General features: G+C 50.5%; 1 non-coding gene across 1 annotated transcript in view; it reads right to left on the reverse strand.

Annotated features, from left to right (window-relative positions):
- LOC126434532 (small subunit ribosomal RNA) overlaps window positions 1–266 on the reverse strand; it is a 1,909-nt gene extending 1,643 nt beyond the window's left edge. The window contains exon 1 of the ribosomal RNA XR_007579300.1: window positions 1–266. This exon is cut by the window's left edge and continues 1,643 nt beyond it. This is a non-coding gene — a ribosomal RNA (small subunit ribosomal RNA).
- Window positions 267–5,000: the final 4,734 nt, after the last annotated feature.

Below are 5,000 nucleotides of genomic sequence, written 5' to 3' on the forward strand. Positions count from 1 at the left end.
CAGAGTCACCAAGGCAAACGGACCGGACGAGCCGACCGATTGGTTTTGATCTAATAAAAGCGTCCCTTCCATCTCTGGTCGGGACTCTGTTTGCATGTATTAGCTCTAGAATTACCACAGTTATCCAAGTAACGTGGGTACGATCTAAGGAACCATAACTGATTTAATGAGCCATTCGCGGTTTCACCTTAATGCGGCTTGTACTGAGACATGCATGGCTTAATCTTTGAGACAAGCATATGACTACTGGCAGGATCAACCAGGGAGCTGCGTCAACTAGAGCTGAGCAGCCAGCCGCCCGGGAGTGTGTCCCGGGGGCCCGCGCGAACACGCAAGCGTCCGCTCAATTATTCTGCAAACAGGAGGAGGCTGAGCTCCCCTGCACAACACACCTCGAAACCCTCTCAGGTCCCGGCGGCGCGCAGCGCCGTCCTAAGTACTTGGTCGGGTTCGAGAGAGGCGCAATCGCCCGGAGTTAGGCGAGTAGACGCTTTAGGTGCGACCACCCGTGCTCCCAACTGAGCTTGCCGCTGCCGACAGAGGCCCGGGAGCGTGCTGTCGTGGCATTGCCGGCGGGAGACAACACGCGCCACCTACGGTGACCGGCAGCTCCAACGCCAGCGCCACAGAAGGACAAAAGCCCCACTTGGGTGCCGAAGCGAACTCTCCCAGCACAGCGCACGCGCCAACACGTCCGCACAGCTGCGATACAAACCACCTGCGAGAACCGCTGGGGCGACCGAGCAGCAGACGGCGTCGCGGCGCCGAGCGCCGGGCGGCGGCGCATCCTCAGCGCACACAGTCCTCAATCGGACCAGCACACTGCAGATGGCCACCGCGCTTCGCACCGGGCCCGCGAGGACCTACTTTGGCCGCAAGGCGCCGCGAGCAGGGGGCGCCGGCGCGCAGCTGCGCCGCCTGCCGCGTCCGTCGGCCGGCGCGCCTGCCACTGGCCGCCCCCACCAGCCGGCTGTAGCGCGTGCGCCCACGCACCGCGCTGCCAGCACGCCGGGCGGCCCCCCCTCACCGGCCGGGGACGGTCCCACCCAGCCACCGCCGCGTATCGCCTCACACCCAGATCCCCTTTCGCGTTCGTGGGCATGGTGGGTCCCCTTTCACGTTCGTGGGCATGGTGGGTATCCCTGAAACAACCGGTTAATAGCTCGACCGATCGTCGCCAACACTGATTCACCTCTAGCGAGAACAACCGCACCACAACGGGTTACCTGTTGTTCATTTGCGTAACGTCACCAGCAAACGTAGACGTCCATCGCCATTTGCAACGAGTATTGCATGCCTGTGTCAGGTGTCACAACACACTACGTCTGCCCACATAGACGCAACAACATGTGCACGCCTCGAGAACACGTGGAAGGTAGCCCCCGTACGTATGCGGTGTCCATTGCGCGAACGACTGTCAGCCGGCCTCTGCAGGATGTCGCAGATGTGGAACGCGGTGCAACATGCTATCACGGTGTGTGAGAAGAGACGACTACGTCCGAATACACGCTCCACTACATCAACAGACTGCTCATGCTGATCGCCATCCAGGGCGTCCGTTCCTCCCACACGTCTGAATGGCGTACCACACTGCAATCCAGCTCTTATAGGGAGACGACACGTAGCTGCGTGCACAATATTTGGACTGTATGGTCTGCCGTTGCTAGGCGCAGTCGTCGTACGGTCACACATGTGCCACGATGTATCATTCAGTACATACGGACCAATGTGCAGTACAGTTTGTGGGTTTTGCGTACATCGGCGGACAGGTGACAGGCCGTACCACAACGTAGGCTGAGTACGTCGGCATGCGAAGGGCATTGAACATGCAAACTTCTCAACGACCAGCTTGCGAAGGCAGGGGGGAAGGGGGGGGGGCATGTACGTCCTGCTGCTATCCACATTACAGTGTATAGCAGGAGCATGTGGAAAGTCAGCAACACCTGCAAGGTGTTTAACATGACGCGATACACAGGGGACCGGGCAGTGCGAATAGCGAACTATATTGCGAGGGTTGCGGTTAGGCAACACTACACTAATTTAACGAGTTGCATAACAATTACAGAGCAGGTTCAGCGACAACGTGCGTCAGGTTAAGGCGCAATATAGGTTAGGTTGAGGCACAATATAGGTTAGGTTAAGGCACAACATGGGTTACGTTAAGGCACAAATTGGGTTACGTTAAGGCACAACATGGGTTACGTTAAGGCACAACATGGGTTACGTTAAGGCACAAATTAGGTTACGTTAAGGCACAAATTAGGTTACGTTAAGGCACAAATTAGGTTACGTTAAGGCACAAATTAGGTTACGTTAAGGCACAAATTAGGTTACGTTAAGGCACAAATTAGGTTACGTTAAGGCACAAATTAGGTTACGTTAACGCACAAATTAGGTTACGTTAAGGCACAAATTAGGTTACGTTAAGGCACAAATTAGGTTACGTTAAGGCACAAATTAGGTTACGTTAAGGCACAAATTAGGTTACGTTAAGGCACAAATTAGGTTACGTTAAGGCACAAATTAGGTTACGTTAAGGCACAAATTAGGTTACGTTAAGGCACAAATTAGGTTACGTTAAGGCACAAATTAGGTTACGTTAAGGCACAAATTAGGTTACGTTAAGGCACAAATTAGGTTACGTTAAGGCACAAATTAGGTTACGTTAAGGTACAATATGGGTTAGGTTAAGGTACAATATGGGTTAGGTTAAGGTACAATATGGGTTAGGTTAAGGTACAATATGGGTTAGGTTAAGGTACAATATGGGTTAGGTTAAGGCACAACGTAGGTTAGGTTAAGGCACAACATAGGTTAGGTTAAGGCACAACATAGGTTAGGTTAAGGCACAACATAGGTTAGGTTAAGGCACAACATAGGTTAGGTTAAGGCACAACATAGGTTAGGTTAAGGCACAACATAGGTTAGGTTAAGGCACAACATAGGTTAGGTTAAGGCACAACATAGGTTAGGTTAAGGCACAACATAGGTTAGGTTAAGGCACAACATAGGTTAGGTTAAGGCACAACGTAGGTTAGGTTAAGGCACAACGTAGGTTAGGTTAAGGCACAACGTAGGTTAGGTTAAGGCACAACGTAGGTTAGGTTAAGGCACAACGTAGGTTAGGTTAAGGCACAACGTAGGTTAGGTTAAGGCACAACGTAGGTTAGGTTAAGGCACAACGTAGGTTAGGTTAAGGCACAACGTAGGTTAGGTTAAGGCACAACGTAGGTTAGGTTAAGGCACAACGTAGGTTAGGTTAAGGCACAACGTAGGTTAGGTTAAGGCACAACGTAGGTTAGGTTAAGGCACAACGTAGGTTAGGTTAAGGCACAACGTAGGTTAGGTTAAGGCACAACGTAGGTTAGGTTAAGGCACAACGTAGGTTAGGTTAAGGCACAACGTAGGTTAGGTTAAGGCACAACGTAGGTTAGGTTAAGGCACAACGTAGGTTAGGTTAAGGCACAACGTAGGTTAGGTTAAGGCACAACGTAGGTTAGGTTAAGGCACAACGTAGGTTAGGTTAAGGCACAACGTAGGTTAGGTTAAGGCACAACGTAGGTTAGGTTAAGGCACAACGTAGGTTAGGTTAAGGCACAACGTAGGTTAGGTTAAGGCACAACGTAGGTTAGGTTAAGGCACAACGTAGGTTAGGTTAAGGCACAACGTAGGTTAGGTTAAGGCACAACATAGGTTAGGTTAAGGCACAACATAGGTTAGGTTAAGGCACAACATAGGTTAGGTTAAGGCACAACATAGGTTAGGTTAAGGCACAACATAGGTTAGGTTAAGGCACAACGTAGGTTAGGTTAAGGCACAACGTAGGTTAGGTTAAGGCACAACGTAGGTTAGGTTAAGGCACAACGTAGGTTAGGTTAAGGTACAACGTAGGTTAGGTTAAGGTACAACGTAGGTTAGGTTAAGGTACAACGTAGGTTAGGTTAAGGTACAACGTAGGTTAGGTTAAGGTACAACGTAGGTTAGGTTAAGGTACAACGTAGGTTAGGTTAAGGTACAACGTAGGTTAGGTTAAGGTACAACGTAGGTTAGGTGAAGGCGCAATGTAGGTTAGGTTAAGGTACGATATACCTTAGGTTAAGGTACAATATCGCTTAGGTTAAGGTACAATATAGCTTAGGTTAAGGTACACGTTGTAGGGAAAGGTGTATTTTGGGGGGGGAGGGGGCGGCAGGTTCGTTGATAGTGATTATCGTAAGTGCATGCCTGCGGGATCATCCGATTTGTCACGTCAGGATGCACTTGTGGCTCATGACAGGCGGCGCTCCGATTCCAAGGTTGTGGCAGATCTGTGTCTTTCATTCCTGCCATTGTTTGTGTACTGTGACAGGAGGCAGTATTGTGATGTTGGGTGCACCCCTGTGTAGGACATGTGTGGGTGTTCGTGGCTTAGCTGAGCAATGGCGGATGTCGGAAGGGTGGGATATTCTGTTTTCTGGGTGGACCTCCCGGTCTGGTTATGATAGTGTGGATTGTGTAATGTGGCGGAGAGGATGCACCGGATGTTCTTCCATGCTGGTGGTTAGATATTGTGTGTGTGCCTGTTAGAGGCAGAGAGTAGTGTGTGATAGTGTCTGGCTGACGTGTGGTTCTCATTGTGTGCAGAGTCTTTCAGCATGTATAGGGACGGTTGTATATATTATCTGTATTCTGATGGCTCTGCATCTATTACTAATCAGTGCCGTGTATACGGTTACTCTGGTTCCAGTCGAAACTGTTCTATCTCTGTACATTAGTGACACTGCGGCTCCACTATGTTGCCGCCCCTGTCGGCCGTTTCCCCCAGTGTGTGGCTAATGATTATCAGCAATCAGTCTATTAGTCAATACCGGTAGTGTGACGACGTGAAATGTCCGGGATGGGGGAAGCTACACGCTTCCCGTGGGTCAGGGCCTAGAAAGACTCTTCCCACGCAGGAGGCTCGGACTGTCATTACTCTTCCGAGAAATATATTTGCCCAGCGTTTTTTGCGACTGCGAGTG

This window comes from Schistocerca serialis, unplaced genomic scaffold (genome assembly GCF_023864345.2).
Source record: "Schistocerca serialis cubense isolate TAMUIC-IGC-003099 unplaced genomic scaffold, iqSchSeri2.2 HiC_scaffold_119, whole genome shotgun sequence".
Lineage (NCBI taxonomy): Eukaryota > Metazoa > Arthropoda > Insecta > Orthoptera > Acrididae > Schistocerca > Schistocerca serialis.